Source organism: Eulemur rufifrons, chromosome 1 (genome assembly GCF_041146395.1).
Source record: "Eulemur rufifrons isolate Redbay chromosome 1, OSU_ERuf_1, whole genome shotgun sequence".
Classification (NCBI taxonomy): Eukaryota; Metazoa; Chordata; class Mammalia; order Primates; family Lemuridae; genus Eulemur; species Eulemur rufifrons.
This window is the reverse complement of record NC_090983.1, coordinates 7239586-7261602: the sequence shown is the minus strand read 5'-3', so window position 1 is coordinate 7261602 and position 22017 is coordinate 7239586. Positions and strand designations below refer to the sequence as shown.

Sequence of the window (22017 nt, the reverse complement as noted above, 5' to 3'; positions counted from 1 at the left end):
TGGGCATTTCAGACCCACACAGTAATCTCTTTGAGGAAGACAGCATGGGGTCTGCGTCATCCTCAGCCCCTGAGAGAGAGAGTAGGCCAGACACTTGGGCCCCTTTTGAAGGTCTAGTTCCACAGTCTCTTGAGACTAAGCTTTTATCACTTTACAAGCAGTAGCTTTGTTGTTAGCATAGAAATGTGCCATCTTTGTAGAGACTGGAGACAACCCAGTTAAATTTTTCTTGGTATCAATTGCATAAATGGCTTTAAAAATGTTTGGGTAATGGTTGCCTGGTTAGCAAACTCCAAAGGATTAAAAGTCATCATGGCCAAGTGATACAGTAGCTCTATATCTTTCATCACCAGGAATTTTAAGAACAGTTTTGGCCTCTGAATCTTGGCGATCGTGATTTAATCAGGCTGTGATGTACATTTCCTGCCCTCTACCCTAGAAGGGTCTGCCAGAGATATTTTTCAGTTTTCTGGTCTAGAGACAAGTCTCTACCAGTACCCTGATGAGTAAGTATGAGTTTAAAGTATACAGTCAGTGACCCATTCACTTCTATCTCCTGGCCAACTTTAACTATTTTCCGAAGAGGAGAATCCACATGGAATCCTTAATCTCTTCTGAGATTTGAACTGGTCTATTACTACTACTTCTGGGGCCTGCCCAAGCCACCTTTGGGAATCAGGAAGACCCCTTTTTTCTCACTTAAGATTGATATCCTTCCAAGACAGCCCTTTCATTGTCTAGGTTTCTTTAAGTACTCTTTCCTTGAATAAAAAGTAACTATATTCCCATTTTGTTGAGAAAAACAGACCCATATGATTATTTCTATATGATACTTTAGTGTTTCTGAAACCCCAAGAACCCTTTCTCCAGATCTTTTGGCAACCTTCTTCTTTTTCAGATGTAAATTTTTTCTTTTCCCAGCTCTTCACTGTATGTAATGATGATTAGCACAACCAGAAGACAGTCATATTTGCTTCAGAAATTATATTAAAAATTAAATATATAGCAATTTCCCATCAGCCACAATTTTTGCACAATATTTTGTGCCAAACTTTACAAATCTGATTTACAAAAAAAGGAAAGCCTTGTCCAGACCTATGTTAAACAGAAGGATACAGTGGGAATTTTTGCTTCCCTGTCTTTTAGATTGGGGGGGACAATGTAGTCAGATCAGGTAGAAATATATGGTCAGGACCTCTAATGTCCTAAGATCCAAATCCTATGCTAGACCAGCCATTCCTTCCTATGAAGTCTTCAAAAGAAATACGTACAGGCAAAGCAAGGCAGAGGAGCACTTCTTTATTAACTGAGGCTCTGATGCAAGCCAGAATGATCTACACTCCCACTAGCAATGTATGAAGTTTCTTATATCTTCTCATTCCTACTAACAGTTAGGATTATCCAGGTTTCTAACTTTTATAATCTAGATTAAGTTCTGTAAATTGCCTTTTTATATCATTTGCCCACTGTTCTCTTGTGGTTACTATTCTTTTGTTGATTTACGGGAATTTCTTTTCTTTTTTTTTTTTTTTTTTTTGAGACAGAGTCTCACTTTGTTGCCCGGGCTAGAGTGCCGTGGCATCAGCCTAGCTCACAGCAACCTCAGACTCCTGGGCTCAAGCAATCCTCCTGCTTCAGCCTCCTGAGTAGCTGGGACTACAGGCATGTGCCACCACATCTGGCTAATTTTTTCTATATATATTTAGATGTCCATATAATTTCAATTTTTAGTAGAGACGTGGTCTCGCTCTTGCTCAGGCCGGTCTCAAACTCCTGAGCTCAAATGATCCACCCACCTTGGCCTCCCAGAGTGCTAGGATTACAGGCATGAGCCACTGCACCCGGCCAGGAATTTCTTATCTATTTTCTATAATAATCTCTTTTCCAATTTTGACATTACAAATATCGTTTCCCATTCTGTCATTTAGTCATTTGTCTATTAACTTTGTGTGGTATCTTTCATTGAACAAAAATCCTTAATTTTGATTGGATAAAATTAATCATATACCTTATAGATTTTTAACTTTTCCCCTGTATCTAGGTCACAAAGATATTCTCCCATGGAATCTTTTGTTAAGTCTACAGTTTTGCCTTTTGCTGAACTTAATGATTGTCATTCTTCGTTGATTGAGATTATCATCTAGTTTCCCTTTTCTAAATCTGTTTTTGATGTTGAACTATCCTCACATTCCTAGGATACATTCTGCTTAATCGTCATGTGTTATTATTTTTTAAATACAACATTGAATTCACTTATGTAATAATTAGTGTAGATGGCTGGGCATGGTGGCTCACACCTGTAATCTTAGTACTTTGGGAGGATCACTTGAAGTCAGGATTTCAAGACCAGCCTGAGCAAAAGCAAGGCCCATCTCTACAACAGAAAAATTAGCCAGGCATGGTGGCGCGTGCCTGTAGTGCCAGCTACTTGAGAGGCTGAGGCGGGAGGATCACTCGAGCCCAGGAGTTTGAGGTTGCAGTGAGCTATGATGATGCCACTGTATTCTGGCCAGGGTAACAAAGCAAGACCCTGTCTCAAAATAATAATAATTATAATAATAATTCGTGTAGAATTTTTGTATCATGTTAAAGTGAATCTATTATATGATTTTCTTGTCATCTGATTTTTAGAATCAAGACTATAATAGCTTTATGAAATGCCCTGGTCAGTTGTTGACTGTTTCCTATTTTTCCAGAACAGCTTGTATAAAATGGGAATTAACTGTTCATTAGAATTTGGTAGAACTCATTGTAAAATTGGCTGCACCTGCTGTTTTTTTGGGAGGTGAGATCTTTGCTGTTTTAATCTCTTTTATACTAGTTGGTCTGTTCAGGTTCTCTATCTCCTGTGCCAATTTTGGCATAATTTAATGGGACTATTCATTCAAATTTATTAGCATATAGATATTCCTCATACTCTTTAATGTTCTTTTATTATTTAAAAAAATCTCCTGCCGAGGTGGGCGGATCGTTTGAGCTCAGGAGTTCGAGACCAGCCTGAGCAAGAGCGAGACCCCATCTCTACTAAAAATAGAAAGAAATTATATGGACAGCTAAAATATATATATAGAAAAAATTAGCCGGGCATGGTGGCGCATGCCTGTAGTCCCAGCTACTCGGGAGGCTGAGACAGGAGGATCGCCTGAGCTCAGGAGTCTGAGGTTGCTGTGAGCTAGGCTGACGCCACGGCACTCACTCTAGCCTGGGCAACAGAGTGAGACTCTGTCTCAAAAAAAAAAAAACAAAAAAAAACAAAAAAAAAACTCCTTTGTGCCTATACTTTTGCATCCTTTTTCATTCTCTATTTTCATTATTTAAATCTTCTCTCTTTTTTCCTTGATAACTCTCCCTTGCCAAAGATCTGTTTTGTTAATCTTTTCAGAGAACAATTTTGGTTGTGTTATTTTTCACTGTTTATGATTGGTGATAATGTTCTGTGATTCATTGATATTTGCCCTGATCTTTGTTATTAAATTCCTTATGGGGAAGGAGAGTTGCTGTTTTGCCCTTTTCCCAGCTTCTTGACTTGAGTACTTAGCTTGTTATTTTTAAACCTTTTTTGTTTTCTGTGAAGTGTTTTTAAAACCGTAAATGCCCCTTTAAATACCTCTTTATCTGTATTTCTCAGATATTTATGTGCAGTATTTTTATTATTCACTTCTAAATATCTGGTGTCCTTTATGATTTCAACTAAATTATTTATTAAGACTATTTAATTTCTAATTTTTTTTGCTATTTTTCGGTAATGTTTAATTTTATTATATTATGGTTAGGGTGTCTGTATGTTTAATTCTTTACAGTGTATTGATGCTTCCTTTGTAGCCCACTATATGGTCTATATTTCTGAATATTCTATGTATGCTTTGAAAGAAAGATATGTGTTTATGTATCCAAAAACTTAATTCATAATTATATTATTCTTCCCTTCATAAGCTATTTATTATTTTATATAATCTGCCAGTGTCTGAGAGGGATGTTAAAAAAAATCTATGTCTATCAATTTTGATTACTTTATATTCCTGCAGTCTTGTCAATTATAGCTTGATATATTTTGAGTTGTTTTGTTAATGTGCAAAAGTGTATGTTAGAATATACCTAGATATGTCTTTGTATACATGCATACTCATTTATGTATATATTTATTTGTATTCACATATTAATCACTAATATTTAGTGGGTATTTACTGTGTGCTAGTAGGCCCTGTCTAAGCACTTTTTAATTAATCCTTGTTAGATTTAATTAGTAGATTGTAGATTTACTTAGTATCTTGTAGATTTAATTAGTATCTATTTTTGGAAATTAATATTATCTATCTCAGGAATTCTAGTAGTTTTTATTCCCAAGGCATGGAAAAGTTTCATAGTTGGTAAGTACATTTTAGATTCCCTTGGTAGCTTTTTAGAAAATATCAATGCCTATAGTCCCAGCTACTCAGGAGGCTGAGGCAGAAGGATTGCTTGAGCCCAGGAGTTTGAGGTTGCAGTGAGCAGTGATGAGGCCACTGCACTCTAGCCCGGGTGACAGAGTGAGACCGTGTCTCAAAAAAAAAAAAAAAAAAAAAAGTGCCTGGATACCACCCCAGAGATTCTGATTCTAGTTGATTTGGGATGGGGCTAAGCACTGGTATTTTGAAAAAGCTCTCTAGAGATGCAAGGCTTCTATCACATACCCAGCATTGCTGCTGTAGGGACAGTCGTAGACTTGTCTTCTTAACCATTATGCTATATCTCTCAGAATAAATAGCAATATATACTGCACAGGTTAAACATTTCATGATAATACAACGTTTAGTTTAATAATTCAGTCAAAGATCATCAATGGATACTAAAACCACTGGATTGAAGGTTTTGGAAACTAAATATTCACATAGACTCAAGCCGTCATGCCATAGTTGACTTACTAATTAATTATACTGGACAAAATGTCCGTTTATCATAAGTGGACAGATTTGGTGGTCACCATTTTGGCATTGTCAAGCTTAGCATCACTAATAGTAGGCAAACCTGATATTTTGTATCTTTTGATGGGATGGATTGTTATACAACATCATCTGCAAAGCATTCATACCAAAAATGTTTCACTTGAATCAAGACTCTAGTGTCCAGCCCTAACTTACAATATATTGGAAATATAGGGGATATTGGAACAAGTCAAATGACACTATCAGAGAAATAAGATAAATCTAATGTCATGAAAAAAAAAGCGAACAACCAAAAATAATGTGTAAACCTGGAATAGATCTTGGATTGGGGGAAAATATGGTAGCAACAACTGGGAAATTTAAATTTAGACTGGATATTAGGTGACATTTTGGAATTACCGATAAATTTTCTAAGGTATCAGTGATATTGCAGTTATATAAGAGAATGTCCTTATGCTTAGGAGATACTAGCTAAGGTGCTTGGGGTGAAGCATCTTAATGTATTTAACTTACTTCTAATGCTTCAGAAAAGAGAAGAAACAAAACTGTGTGGTGATGTATGTGCAAACACGTGTGCGTATACAAATTGATAGAGAGTTGCAAGCAAATGTAGCAGAATGTTAACATTTGGTGAATCAAATGGGTGTTCATAATATCATTCTTTCAGTTTTTCAGTATATATAAAAATCTTTAGAATAAGACATTAGGTGGAAAAATACCCCATGTCATGTTCTGTAATTTAGATGTGGATTTCAAGAGGGGGCATTGGTCATTCTGTCTTTGGTCCAAAGTATTCTAGAGCATAAAGTCATTACTGCTTATTGTTCAAAACAAACATAGGACTGCTATTTTTAGTTGAGTATTTTTTCTATTATTATAATTACTTACATTCAATGAATCACAATTTTATTTCCCATTAAAAAGACCAATGTATTACACAAGTTGTAAGTAAAGAAAATCGTGAATAAATATTTTTAAATTATTTGAATAACAGGAGATTAAGAGAAATTCTTGAGAAAATTAATGAAGTCTTCAAATATTTTGTAAAAATGATTGTTTTTATGAACCTACTACAAAAGTCAAACAGAATGAGCCCATACCATACTCTTATATAATTTTGTCAAAAATCACGCAAAAATACTTTGGTTTAGTCTTTGTTCTAACTAGTACATGCTTGCATTGATAACCTAAAATTTGTTATATATATTATAAAATAAAATAAACTTATTTTTCTACTATAATGTATAAAATTTGATCCCTACTGCAAAGTGATTTTATGAGCCTTTTTCTAGTGTAAGTTATCCTCAGTCATCTTACTCTTTCTGTCTTTTTGACTAGGCATGGAGCAGGCATTCAATTAGTAGCAGCCTGGGACAGTGGAGAGAGCAGTGGACTGCGAGTAAGCTGAGCAGGGCTGGAGTCCCCGCTGTGCTTCTAAAATCAGGGAGTTGGGCAAAATTGTGTCAGAAGTTCTTTCTAGCTAAAAAACTCTATGAGTAAATATATTTTCCAGTAATGGTAAGGAATTAGTCAGATAATCATTAATGACTGTGATGAGTCATTAACATAAATGGCTTGAGATTCTTCCATTGTCACCTACTCTGTCTCTGAAAACCATCACAGCCTGTGCTGCTTACCTTTGCCATTTGTTTCCTCATTTACTCAGCATTTTTGGAGTGAATATGATGCTCCAATGCTATGGTGGGCCCCAGGTCATACAAAGGTGAACCTGTGTTCCTCCCTCCCTTGTGTCAGGCACCCTGTGTAGCCCTCTGTCCCCAGTGCCTAGGGACCTCCTCAAGAGATACCCCCCTGCAGATGTCTACTGCTCCTCCTTCTCTCTTTTTACCCCACAGCTGACTCCAGAGCTTCTTGGTTTGACTATGGGAAGGTTAATACTGATTACAATATTTATATGAATTGCCTGTCATTTGTGTCTTACCTCACTGCACAGTGACCCTTGGTGTTGCCTGTGTATCAGATAATCTCTGGTTTGGGCTTTCAGTAAAGCATTTGCACCCATCTCATCTCTGCTGCATTGCTCACAGAGTGCAGCAGGTACAGGGTCTCTGGCCTTACCACTACCCTGCTATCCTCTTATCCTGTATTGTGAGGCATATGAACCACAGACACAAAGGTCTGGGACAGCCCACCATATTCCGCATGTTCATCTCTTTACCATAGGCATTCTCTCCTTCAGCAGGGATGATTTGAGAGTCAGAAACACTACATAGCATAAAAGATAATACTTCATCTTACCCTGAGGTTTTTTTGTGGTCCGTCCTTACTGTGAGCATGAACATGTTTGTGAATTAGGGTCCTTTTCAGCTGCTATTTTGTGATCTGTAATGCTTTTTAACTTTAAACAAAATATTTTCCTTTATTAGCAATATTCACTGAGAAAATTAAACATTCTTATGTAGATTCAAACAGATTCTCCTGTAAATGCTATGGAAGCAAATTATTTAAACCAGTGATTCTCAAATTTTTTGGTCTCAAGACATCTTTACACTCTTAAAAATTGGTGAAGACCACAAAGTGCTTTCGTGTATGTAGATTATATCTATTGATATTTCTGTATTTAAATTAAAACTAAGAAAATTTTAAAACATTATTGCAAAATAAATGTATGCCTAGTTGTGTTTCTGTGTATAGTTGTTCCTTGATATCCATGGAGGACTGGTTCCAGGACCCCCTCGTAGATACCAAAATCCATGGATGCTCAAGTCACTCATATATTAATAAAATGGTATGGTATTTGCACATAACCTACACACATCCTCCTGTACACATTAAATCATCTCTAGATTGCTTATTATACCTAATACAATGTAAATGCCATGTAAGTAGTTGTTATACTGTATCATATAGGGAATAAACAAGGGAAAAAAATCTATACATGATCAGTACAGGCATAACCATCCTTTTTTTTTTTTTTTTTGGACATTTTTGTTGCACAGTTGGTTTGAATCCATGGATGCAAAACCCATGGTTGTAGAAGGCTGACTTTGCATTTAAGGAAAACTTTAGGTTTCAGAATAATGATTTATTGGGTGTTAATGGAGTTAATGTGATTTTAGCAGGTATAACCACAGTCAAAATACTGAGAACAAGCTGAGTTAACCTCTAAAATGTACTTGTTTATACTTTAAACCTAGTATGTTAGAAAATTCTAGAAAACACAAGAATATGTAAGCACACATTCTATTAGTCTTTGGAGCAGGGTTAGCAACAGTTTTCTGTAAAGGATTTTCTGTGGGCTACAAAGTCTCTGTCAGAACTACTAAACTCTGTTGTAGAGTGAAAGCAGCTGTAGAGAACGTGGAAGTGAATGGACATGGCTGGATTTGGTCTACTGGCCAGTTTAGTTTACTGACCCAGCTACACTAGTGAAAGAGTAAGAATGAAAATGGGAAATGATTCTTGGTACTATTATGGAAGAGTTTTGACCTTATAGGCCCTCTGACAGGGTCACAAACCATAATCGGAGAACCACTATTGAAGCTGATAGTTGATGCTGAATAGGACTTTTGTAAATATTTGAATTATTTTTTACTATTAGGAAATTCATTCAGTACTTCTTCAGTTCCTTAGTTTTAAATGGTTATTAGATTATTTTTTTCCCTTGCTTTTTCTGTGGAGTTCTAATTACAGTAATTCAGGCTAAAATCTATTGCCTCAATCCTTTTGTTCAATTGTGGGTTTTTTTTTCGGTGGAGGGGTTGTTTGCACCCTATTTTTCTGTTTATAGCCTGCTGTTTATAGTCTGGTCTATGTACATCTTAATTTTTCAAGCCTATTTACATTGTGATTTACAGAATCTTATATCCTCTTAATATGTTTTGTGTCTTATATATAGCATTATCTTATATACATTTCTTAATAGGACAAACTTGAATATTTTGTGGTTTTGGTATTGATTTGAAAGAAAATTTTTTTCTAGCATTTTCCCACACGTTATTGTCATTGTAGAAGAAAGCTATTGGGGTTGTTTTTGTGTGTATTTTTTTTTTAAGTTTTTGTTCTAAAGATTAAATGTATTTCAAGAGTCCTCCTGTAAATCAATCAGATATGAATAAAGCTTTTATAATGAACTTCTCAAATAAATCTTTTAAAATATCTATCTTTTTTCTTAGGATGCCAGTAGCCTTACTATGATAGTATTAAGTTTTCTTATTTTTATTAAAATTAGCTCTTTTCAAGATTGTTACTAGCAAATCTTAATTTTTATTATGCTCAGACAAAATAGAAACGTGATACTTTAAAATTATTTTTAAATTTCATATGAACTATTTTGTAGTAAAAAACTATTTGGTATTAAGTGTTCTTATGCTGAAATTCTAAAAGTAATCTTTAGTCCTTAACTCTAAGATTTTTTATTTTAATGATATTTACAGAATAAATGTAATTTTAATCACCAAGTTCTTCCTTGTCACTGAAATATGTGCTTTTCTTTATTCTTAGGCATCTTGAATCATCTGATGTTGAGGGACTCCCTCAACTGGGTTTCCATTTTTTTTTGTTGTTCTTCAATTTTGGCTTGCTCGAATGCTATGGCTTTCATGTTCACTTTCTTCCACTTCCTCTATTTCTTCTTCTGTTTCAGAAATTTTCTTTTTTCTTTCTTTTTTGGAGGTTCATGTTTTCTAAGCATATTTTTAGGACAGACATAACTGAAGCGTCCACTTTCCCCATGTTCATAATACTTAGATTTGTCAAAGTCATTTTGCTTTCAATTAACTGGCTGTTCTTCCACTGTCAATAGCAATGCTTGCTTGTATCACTGTACCAAATCACAGTTTGTTGTTTATTGTCCTGGTACAGTTTTGTGTAGTCTTTATCCATAAATGAAGTAAATGCAACGCCTTTACTCTTTCTGGTATCTTTATCTTTCATTATAATAATCTTTACATCTTTGCCATACTTGGAAAACATACTGTGCTCTTATGTGGAGCTAATCCACTACTCATTTCTTCAGGTGGGGTGGGACTGGGAGACCAGAATAGCATGAGCCTTCAGTTCAGCCTGGGTTTAGCCTGACTCTTTTGGCCTCTGGCAGTGGCCTCGGCATCATGGGTCCTGGGGAGGGGGTCAGGCACAGAAATGAGATAGTAGCAGCATCAGTGCCTCTTCCCAGCTCCGTATTTCTTAACTAGATACCTTAATGAATGACTGCTCTTATTACTTCTAATAATTTTGTGTTTGGTTTTGGTTTTCCAGGTATAAAGTAATTTTTTCTGCAAATAATAATTTTGCCCCTTCCTTTCTAATTTTGTGCCTCTTATTTATCACCTTATTTCATTGACCATTGCTTTAAGAACTGTATTATATAATAGTGGTGATTGCTTTGTTCCGGACTTTAATGGGAATCCTTCCAGTATTAAACCCTCAAGCAAAATGCTGGTTGTTGGCTTGAGACCAAGTTAACCAAGTGTCCTCTTTTTACTAAAAGTTTCTTAGTAATAAAATCCATTCTGTTGGGAATGGATATTAAAATTTTTTTAAGTGCCTTTTGAGTCTCTTTCAAGATGCTGTTTTTTCTCTTTGGCTTGTTAACATGATGACATATAATACTGAATAATTCTTACATTCCTCGAATGACCATGGCCCTCATTTAGTTATGGTATGTTGCATGCTTTCACATGTAACTCAGTTCTGTTTGCTAATAATTTATTTATGATTTTTGGATACATAATAAAACATAAGATTGGCCTGCAGTTTCTTTTTATTGTATTGTCTGTGTTGTACTTTCATATTAGACTCTGTTAACTTTGTAGGAAGAATTGGGAAGCCTTTCTTTTTCTCATTGCTTTGGAATAGTTAAAATAGCATTGAGAGTGACCAAGTATTCTCAGTGAGTAAAGCATTTAAAAAACTCATACTTGAAACATGGGCTAGAGCTTTCTTTACTTGGCAGCTTTCTTGATCTCTGATGATTATTGATTTCTATAGTTTCTTTTCTTATGTTATGATATTTTTCAGGAAAATTATACATTTTAATCATATATTCTAATGTATTAGCATAGACTTATACAAAGTATTTTCAGTTGTTTAATTTCTCCTGTATCTGATCATAACCCCTTTCAGTTTCCCCCTCCTCTTAACCCTATTGACTTGGCTGTTTAATTTTTAATAGCAATTTATTTCTACTATTTTTATTTATTGTCACTAATTTATACTTTTTTATTACCAAAGAGTTTCTTTTAGATATGGTAAATCTGAAATGATCATATGTAATTGGAAATAAAGATTGAAGTTCATGACAAGTTTGAACTGGAAATGTAGTTTAAGGAGTCATTAGCATCAAGGTAGTTCCTTGAGGAATTCCTTAAGAGTTCTTTTAAGGGACGACTGTCAGAGAGCAGTGGCTTACCTGTTCTCTTCTCCTGCCATCTGAGTTCCCCGCCTTGAAAGCAGTATACATTGTTTATCAAATTGTCCCCTAACCTGGAGTCTCTATAACAAATGGAAATGTTTGTGAGTTAAAAATATTTTTTTATCGTGTTAAAAATTTTTCCATTTTAACCATTTTTAAGTGTAAAATTCAGTGGCTTTAGTTACATTCCCTGTGTTGTGCAACCATTACTACTAGTTCCCAGACTTTTTCATCACTCCAAATAGAAAGTCATAACCATTAATAACAACTCCTTATTTTCCCCTCCCCTTCAACTCCTAATAGCCACTAATCTATTTCATCTCATGAAATTTGCCTATTCTAGATATTTCATATAAGTGAAATCATATAATATCTGTCCTTTGTGCCTGGCTTATTTTAGTTAGTATAATGTTTTGAAGATTCATCCATGTTATACCACACATCAGAATGTCATCACTTGTGGCTGAATAATATTCCATTATATTGTATATACCACATTTTTATTTATCCATCCATGTTGATGGACACTTGAATTATTTCCACCTTTGGTTATTGTGACTAATGCTGAAATGAACACTGGTGTGCAAGTATCTGTTTGAATTCCTGTTTTCAATTATTTATATACCTAAGGCATATGCATAGGGGTAGAATCGCTGGGTCATAGGTAAGTCTATGTTTAGCTTTTTGAGGAATGTGAGGTTTTTTTTAAAATGGATTTTTGTTGGTTATTAAATACATAGTTATTAGAGGGGGTTGACAGAAATAGAAAATCATGATAAATTATAGGAAATCTTGAAATAATAATAATTTCCTCTGTTCTTTATTGAAATATAACTAGAGCTTGCCCAACTCCTTTTCAGGCTTTTCCTTTTCACTTCCTCCTCTTCTCATATTTTTATCCTGGAATCATTCATACCTATTTGCCTAGTTTCTGTTTGACACATCAACAGGTGTAGGGGGCTTGGGTTTTGGGACATTTTTCTAACATTACACATAATTTATTTTATAGAATATACTCTGTCCTACTCCATCCCTTATAGCTAGCAAGCAGTTCAGACTTCTTACTAGCACTTTTAGCTCAAAATTATTGGAATAGAAACTTAAGTAAAAGGAAAATTTCTCACAAATGTTCATCCTGTTATCTGGAAATAGGGGTTCCCAGGCCTCTAGCATGTCAGTCACAGTGTGTGCCTGCCCATCTCAGAGTGAATGAAGACTTGAAGGTCTCTGAAGTCATCATTGCCATGGCTCTTCTAGCACCCTTTCTGCATGGCTCTCCTGGCTCTGGCTTGCTTTTGCACTTTTAGCTTTATACTTGGCTCCCTGGATTATTTTATAATCCACTTTTCTTGAGTTTACTGGTAATGAAAAGGGAAGAACAACTTCTCTGAGTGATGGGTACCATTTGCTCCTTATTTCTTGTGCCGTGCTTACTAGATTCCTGTTACCCTTGGACTCTTTCTTTGTATTCCATCCACTGATCTCTCTCTGGTGCTGTCCAGGTCAGGCCACACCATGCTAGCGATTAGGTATGAACTCAACGGTCATATCTGTTCACAATTACATCACATTGCCACAGATACCCTAAAATTCTGGCCCTGAATGTGTCCTACAAGATCATGTACTCTTCTTGACATATGATAGTCTACCCATAATGGCTCTTAGTGGGGCACTTTACATTATTTGCAGATATTATTTTATAACACTGAGTGATGGTAAATTGCTTTTAGTGAGCCTGCAAGGTCAACTTACATCACTTTTGATGCAGACAGTGATAGCTATCATAGTTACATTGACTTTTCTTGCTGATCAGAAGCTCTAATTAACAGTTATATGTTTTTGATTTTTAAAAAAGGATAGGAAATTAACTATAGAAGCAGTTTTTATTAAACATACATCAAGGTGTGAGATCATAGGCAAAAATTAATTTTTAAAAATCTGCTGTAAAAAAAACTATGCGTAAAAGATTAGAAACAACTGATCTAGTTCATCCCTTTTGTTTTACAGACGAGGAAACTGAGGCTCAGAGAAGTTACTTGGCTTGTCCAGTGTCCCACAGGAAGTTAGTGAGTTCATAAAAGAAAAATACTTATACCTATTATAATAACAATTTCTACAATAGGTCATTTTTTTTAAAGAGCAAGTCATGACATGTCAGTTTAATTTCTTTCTATGAGAATGTGTTGGGCATTGTTCATTGCTCACCCTTTGCCCTTTCCCATATGTTACACAGATTTTCATCTGGATCTGCTGCTTCCGCAAATTCCCTATACTTTGGGTGAAGTTGACTCCAGCTATTAAGCTGGGTTTTGGTTGCCTTCTACAAGTTGCTTGATATACTTCATTGCCTTATACCAGTAGAACTTTCTGCAGCAATGGAAATGTTCTAATCTGTACTGTCCAATACTGTAGCCAGTAGCCACATGCGGCTGTTGAGTACTCTAAATAAACTGGTGTGACTAAGAAACTGATTTTTAATTGTATTTAATTTTATTTTAAATAGTTACATGTGGTTAGTGGCAACTTTATTGGGCATCATAGCTTTAGACTAAAGCCTCTTCTCCATAGGCATGTGACTTAAGCAGCCCAATGAGGGTGAATCTGGCTTGGAATTCTGTGGCATAAGTAGTTTCCTGGTGGATATGAACAAGGCAACACTTATCCTTTATTGCTGTTGGCATCTATCCTGTGACTTGTTGAGTATTATGGATAGAAGAGTGAAGAACCAGAAAAGAATCTGAGTCCCTGCAGCCATTAATAAGCCATGCATCAACTAACCCTGAAGGCTTTCCTACCTCTAGACTTCCAATTACGTGAGCTAATGAGTCGCTTTTAATATGTAAGCCAGTTTGAGTTGAATTTTATGTCATTTTAACAAAAAACAACCAAGCAGATACAAAGGTACTAACAGGCCTGGTGTGTTATATAAGGCATTTAAGTCCTGGTGGGCATTGTCATGAACAAATCTGGGAGTTGAGGTAGAGAGCTGTGTGGTAAAAGGTGATGTGAACTGGGCTCCAGTTCTGCTCTGCTACTCACTTGTCTTGTGAACTTGGACAAATCACTTTTCTTCTCTGGTCCCAAGGTTTTCTTTTGTAAGTGGGGATTATACTATTTTATATGTTTAAGAATAGGGACCTACGTGTAATATACGTGGGTATATTTATACCTAATGGGTGTGGTGCGCACCGTCTGGGGGATGGACACGCTTGAAGCTCTGACTCGGGGGAGGGGCAAGGGCAATATACGTAACCTAAACATTTGTACCCCCATAACATGCTGAAATAAAAAAAAATGAAGGAATGCCTCTTTTTCCCTTAATAAGTGACAGGTGATTGAAAATTATTTTTTAAAATTAATTCTTACAATTATTTAAAATCAGCTTTTGTTCAGGGAAGACGCCTCTCTTTTGCATTATTTTGTAAGAATGGATTGAAAAAGTTCAATTTGGTATTTACTGAACATACAGTATACCCAGCAACCTGAGAATTGGCTCTACATGGGGACAGTTCATGTCTTCATCTCCGCTTCCCTCTTCCTGAGATTCTGAAGCTGTTTGTGAAGTTAGATTTCAGGTCTTCAGACTCCAGGAAGGGAAGGCTCAGTAGCTCTTCCTTTTTCATCCCTCTGGTCAGCATGTGCCAGGTTTATTCAGTTGAGCAATGAAGCTTATTTTGAAACTTGGTGTTTAACCCTCTTCCTTAAGGTATTGTATATATTTTTTATTTTTTAGATACCCTTTCATTGTTACTCTAGCAGAATTATACTTGCTATAGATTCATCTTATTGGTATTCAATGCCCTTTGGATCACCCTAAATATTAATAATTTCCATTCCCCTTAGAGTATTATCAGCTGGTTTTTCAAGTCATGTAGCAACATGCCAGGGGAAATCTTTGCCTGACTAATAGACTTAGAGTGATGATAGTTATAACCTGTTGAGATTTTCAAAAAGCTGTTGAAGATCCCAGCTAAGTCTGTTGGATAAAAACTGGGTTGTGTGGCTCTGGATGAGGAGAGGGAACTGACAGCTGCCCTCCTCTGGCTGCAGAATGTCTATCATTAAGGACAGATCTTATATAACGTTTTACAACTGAAAACTGTCCCTGGTTTTCAGATAATGCTAAAAAAAAACCCAAAACTCCAAAACATTAAAAAATGAACATGCCACCTCTGTCCCATTAAGCAGGACCAGGCTTCCAACCTGCATACCTTTTCTGTAGTCCTCTGAATGAAGCTCAGCTGCATAGTAAAGTCCCTCATCTCTGCGCCTCAGCTAACCCCTGTGTGGCTGGTCCCCTTAGCTCTGACTCATTTCCTTGAATAAGAAGAAGCAATTGCATGTGAATTTGATAGGCTTGCCTCTGAATGGCAGTCATTTTGCCCTCCTATTTCAGAGCCCCTTTGGTACCTTCTTCTGTAGTTTAGACATGCTACACCCTTGACTTTGCACTTCACCCAGGCCCCATTTGCACTTCTGTTCCAGGTCTGAATGCTCCCTGGGCCCACCCTGGTGCCGTTGCGCTGGGATCCAAACCTGTCTAGCTAGCTCTGTTCATTCTCTGCCAGGGAAGGGGGATCCAACAAAATGTGGCAACACTCTTAGTAGGAAAAAAAAAAGTACTGAAGAAGAGCCTTTGCCAATCATTCTTACCTGTTAGTGCTTCATTTTCCTTATGTGTAAGAAACCTTCATAATAAATTCCTGCCTTGACAATATAACCGATTCTTGCATAAATCAAATGAGGTAATGGAAGAGAAAGCACCTTAAAAAGGATAAAGCATAGCATTTCATTAAGGCCATTTTCCAAACCATTTTTTGAAGCTTGTTGCTTCTTGAAGTAACAAGTATCAAATGAGTCTTCCTGCAGAGGTTCCCAGACCACATGGTGTTGGTGGTGAGCTTTAATGCTCTTTGGCTGCTTGCCCACCATGGGCCTCCTGCCTGGTTCTCCAGCCTTTGCTCTTGTACCTGCCCACTTAAGACCTTAGGACCAGCCAAACTAAACTTTGTATTGTTCCTATGCACTTCTTCCCTCTTCTGCCCTTGTGTGTCTCTGCTTCCTTTTTTCTGCCATGAATGTTACCTAATTCCCCATCTGCTGTGAAAATGCCTCCCATTCCTCAGATGTCATTTTAGATGTGTATGAGTTATCTATCACTGTGTAACAAATTGCCACAAACTTAATGGCTTAAAACAACACATTTATTATCTTACAGTTCCTGTGGGTTAGGAATCTGGATTCAGTTCATCTGGGTCCTCTGCTTTGGGGTTCCTCACAAGGTTGCAGTCAAGGTGTCAGTCATCTGAAGGCTCTACTGGAGAAAGATCTCCCAAGCCTCTTTGGCTATTTGCCAGATTCAGTTCCTTGTGGGCTTTCAGACTGAGGACCTCCGCTGCTTGCTGGCCATTGGCCAGAGGCCGCCCTCAGCTGCTCACCACATGGGCCTCTCTATATGGCAGCTTGCTCCATCAGATCCAACTAGAGAGAGTCAGCTATCAAAAGGAAGTTATGTTCTTATATAACCTACTCATGGAGATGACATCTCATCATCTTTACCATATTTAGTTGGTTAGAAGCAAGTCACAGGTCCAGCTCACACTCAAGTGGAGGGGATTTTATAGGCTTGAAGACCAGCAGGGTGGGGGTTACTAGAGGCCATCTTAGGGTCTGTTTGCCACACATGTTTCTTCTACAAGCCTTTACTTATTTCTTCTAACAAAATGTGTAGACTTTTCCTTTTGTGACTCTTCTTATATAGCTACATATTTTCCAGTTTACACTTCATGACAGGTACTTTTATGGTTGGATATTTTTTATTTTCCTCATGTAACTGTTTTTACTCATCTTTAATCCACTTGGAACCCCCAGAACAGAGTCTTGTATTTAGAAATTGTTCTGCAAGAGATTCTCCTTCCTTCCCTTCTTTGAAACTGAAAAAGACCTAACCATTCACTCTCCTGTTTAATGACTGAGTCCTTCTTCTCCACAGCAGCCATGTAGCATCCATTATAAAACCTTCAGGTTTTCCAATTTGGCATCAAAAGCAATGCCTCATTCATATCTATATAACCTGGCTGGAGTGGGCCACATTCGCCTGATTTGCACTTAGAGCTATAGCTTGTTACCTTTTTAAGGAGAAGCAAATTTCCATTAGAGATACTTCAAACATTAGCTATTTTTGAGTGGTGAATTGTTCTGTTTCCTAGGGGGCTTGGTAGATCTCAGAAATGAAGCTATCTATAAAAATTAATTTATTCTTTTTAAATCTATTTGGTTTCTTCTCCCTTGTGATGTTCACCTTGTGGTTCTGCTATTTTCAGATCACAGCGAATGAATTGAAAAAGAAGACTGGCTCCTGGGGAAGTAGCATTTTAATTCTTTCCCTTTTGCCTAGGCGGTGGGCTGGATCTTATTATCTTTGTTGGAAATGTTCAATAAAGTGAAATATCGAATGTGCCTTAAGAGGCTTGGAACATAAGAGAGACATGATGTATATTTGATATATATGGGCTTGCAGACTCAACACATGGCATAACTCATATAGTCTAAGCTCCCCACGCTTTGAGGCCAATTGCTACTTTACCTTCTACGACAGATTGTCAGCCCCCCCATTTTTTTTTTTTTGCAATTTTAATGGTTAGTCCCTAGAAGGCAGGTAGAGAAACACCAGTGTGGTTTTAGTAAACACCACATTTCTGGTATTGAAATGATCACAGTAAGATGTGAAGCTTGGCCCCTTTAAGAAAAACTTGGGTGTAAGTCAACTTAAACTTGGAGGAATCATTCATCTGTTGAGAAAGACTCAGAATTAGTAAGTTAAAGCCAGCTAGAGATGGAAGCACATACGAGTATGTACCTACATTGGGTCTTCGGGGAGCCATGAGGCTAAAAGCCAATTTAAACTTCAGTAGAGAGAAATTTAAAAGTGGTTTCTCCTGGGCAAGGAAAGATTTGGAGCAGAGAGTACTCAGAGAAAAGCAGGAGGGTGTTGAAGATGTAATTAATACAGTTACCAGCTGGGAATGGGAATCAGTGCAAAGCTGCATCTGAGATGCCGTGTGAGGGACCGAGTTTGGGGCCTGAAAGCCACGCGATCTAGGGCTTGGCTCCAGCTCAGAAAGCTAGAGGCATCTGCACGATCAGCCTAATGAGGAGGGTGACCCAATCCTGCCAGAATGAGTACCTCTTCTCTTAATCTCTCACCAGTCTGTAAATTAGAACAATGCAAGAAAATTGGGTAATAAAGGGATTTTTTTCCCATTACTGCTTGGTTATTAGCTTCCTTTTCGTTCATTTATTTGTCTTACTGCTCTTAAATATGTTTCAGTCTTCTTTCTGCAGTCTCTGCCAAACTGCCTACTCTTAGATGATGTCATCATCTAATTGACATTCCCAACCTCTACCCTAAGATGTAGAACCATATCTCCAGCTTGGGCAGAGGACTTCATCATGCTTGTGTCCCATTGTCACCCCAAACTTGAAATGTGTCCAAAATGGGGTTGATTGACTCTTTCACTATCACTCAGGCATATCTCTCAAGTATCATGTTTTCTTTTCCATTCTCACCTCCATCAATGCTGTTCAGATCCTGAAGGTAGTGTGGCATCATGGGAAAAGGATAAGGCATTGGCATTCATGAGCCTTAGGTTTCAATACTGCCCCATCACTTCCTAGGTAGTAACCATGGGAGAACATATTATTTGATCTTTGTGAGCCTCAGGTCCCTTATCTCTAAAATTGGCATGATAATCCCTGACTACCTCACTAGACTGTGCCAGGCGTTTGTGACAGGGGCTCAGTGACAAGCTGCTCATCATTAGTGCCTGGCATGTTCAGGGTCACTGTTTTGGGTTGCCATTCTCATTCGAGTCTCCCCTAGGGTTGTAGAGCACTGAGCTCTGCATGTAGTGGGTCTTCTCCACCTTCCCTAGCACTTTCAACAGATGTGTTTGGCTTCAATATTTCAGAGGAAACAAAAGCTGACTCCTGTGAGCCCTCGCGTTTTTCAGACACCAGACTTACAAATGACTTGTGTCTAATCTCATCCCCATTTATTTCGATACAATAAAGTTGGTGTCTCTCTGTCCTGATTAACCTCTGCCTAAGGTTAATCCCTTCCCCTGGGTTCTGGATCCCATCCTTTCCTGCCCAGGAACCCCTCCCTTTCCTAATTGTGCCTGCTTCAGCCACACCTTCTTTACTGGTTCCTTCCCATCGGCAATTAACCATGTCCAAGCCTCCCTTATCTTGAAAAATAAAATATTAAAAGCCATGTCATGATTTCTGTCTCACCCTACAGCTACCACCCTGTATTATTCCAGTCCTTCACAGCCGGACTTCCTGAGCCTATTCCACACCCTCCTCCGTACAGTCTGCCTCCCACTCGCTTTCCCAGGCACAGCATTCTGACTTCACTTTGTTTCCTTCATTCCGATTAGTCTCACTAGGGTCACCTGTGACCTTGCCACTAAGGAAGGCCACACCACACTTTGCCTAATGATATGCTTCTTCTTTGGCTTCTCTGACCCTACATTAGCCTGATTTTTCTCCTGCCTCTCTGACCGTACCTCAGTTTCTTTTGCAAACTTTTTTACTTTTGCTGTTCCTAAATGTTGGTGTTCCTCAGTGTTCTGTCCTAGGTTCTCTTCCCTTTTAATTCTGAACAATCTCTGAGAGAGCCAGTCCTTGGATTCATTTGCTCTGTGTACACAGGCAGCCCTCTTTCTTTTAAGTGCCAGATCTAATATGTGACACAAACTCACTAAGTTCTGACAGAACTCACATCCCTCTTGATTGCCCAAAGATGCTCTTCCTAGGTGGCTAATTGCTCATCAGTCTATAGCAGTGGCCGTCACTCTTTAATGTGCATAAGAATCACCTGGAAGGCTTGTTAAGCTATAGCTAGTTGGCAAACCCGCGCCCCCTCCCCCAGGTTCTGAGTTAGTAGGTTGCGGGTGGGGCCTTTGAACTTTGAATTTGCATTTCTAAGAGCTCAGGGGTGATACCAAAGCTGCTGGTCAGGGAACCGTACTTTGAGAACCAGAACGTCTGTTACGAGGAAATTAGGAAGTCTTGATTCCTAAAGACTCCTTACTCTACCTCATCTGTTTCCCCACTAGCTTAAATAATCTTGTCAGTTTTGCCTTCTAAATGTCTTTCTATCCAGAACCCTCTGTTCCTTCTGCCACTAGTCTGATTTATTGCAGTAACCTACTAAATGGCCTCCTGATTTCAGTCTCACTTTTCCTACACCTCTTTCCATAAAGAACTCTTTCTAAGCTTCTCAGTGCATTACTCATGTCAGTCTCCTGACTTCCTTCTTCTGTAGCTCCCCTTTGCCTTTGGTATCAGTCCAAACTCCTTAACGTTGACCTGACCTCTGCCTATCCATGTAGTATCATCTCTTCTTCCTCTTGGTACAGCATATACCAGGCATACAGAAAAAGTATCTGCAATTTACGTATATTATATAGCAGTTGCTTATTGTGTTTTAGCCACTGTACCACTTTACACACATTAATGCCATTTAATCCTCCCATTAACTCTATAGGATAGGTTACATTTTACAAATGAGAAAATGTGACCTATTTTATAATGTTGTCATTGTCCTGTACACGAGTCCTGTCCAATCAGTTGTGACCAGGTTAACAGGGTTGAATTAACTCAAAACTCACTACAAGAGCCAGCAACAAGGCCAGGTGTGGTGGCTCACATCTGTAATCCTAGCACTCTGGGAGTCCCGAGGCGGGAGGATCACTTGAGGGGCAGGAGTTCAAGACCAGCCTGAGCAACAGCAAGACCCCACCTCTACTAAAAAGAGAAAAAATTAGCTGGGCATGTTGGCACAGGCCTGTAGTCCCAGCTCGGGAAGCTGAGGCAGGAGAATCACTTGAGCCCAGGAGTTGGAGGTTGCAGTGAGCTGTGGTGATGCCACTGCACACTGTAACCTGGGAGACAGAGCAAGACCCTGTCTCAAAAAAAAAAAAAAAGCCAACAACATTAATAGTATCTAACAATTTTTGTTAATGTACTTTGTGCGATGGTACTACATGTAAACATAACTCACATAAACTATTCTTGATTTGCAAAGAAGGAAATTCAAAGAGAAAGAATAACTTGTTCAAAGGTACGTAGCTCAACACGTCAGGGCCTAGATTTGAATTTAGGTCTTGTTACCTCAAAGCTCGTGCTGTCCATCATCCCTATGGATGGAAGTAGTGAAATTATATAAAGAGAGCTGTTTATCATTTGACAGCTTCTAAAATTTAAAATTCTTCAATGTCTATAATTGAATTATAAAAATTTCCACAACCCTCCCACCTTCATTGGAACCCACCCATATGTACCCATCTTTCTTCCAGATCCTATCAGACAGTGGTGGAAAGAGCTTGGACTTGGACTTGGACTCAGTTCTGATGGCCCCTCCACTACCCATCTCTTTGGATGAACCCTGGGATAAATTACTTCTTTGAATTGCTGGTTGCTTTTCTGAAAAACTCAGGATAGTAGTACTTCCCTGATGGGGTTGCTGAGACAAATAAAATGTGAGAGTACCTCCTTCCTCTCTCCTTCCTTTGTGCCTTAATAAGAGAGTGCTTTATAGGACAGTGCCTTAATGGTACATTGGGCACTATCATAATGGCTTCCTTGCTGTCTCCCTGCTTGTGTTCCCTGTGAAAATCACCACTGCTCTCACTCTATCACTGCTCCCCATCT

General features: G+C 37.9%; 1 protein-coding gene and 1 pseudogene across 1 annotated transcript in view; one reads left to right on the top strand and one right to left on the bottom strand.

Moving 5' to 3' along the window:
* The window catches only part of DIS3L2 (DIS3 like 3'-5' exoribonuclease 2), a 307218-nt gene that overhangs the window by 94570 nt on the left and 190631 nt on the right, over positions 1 to 22017 (top strand). The gene's annotated exons all lie outside the window — the stretch shown is intronic.
* LOC138380733 (zinc finger CCHC-type and RNA-binding motif-containing protein 1 pseudogene) lies at positions 9333 to 9857 on the bottom strand (annotated as a pseudogene).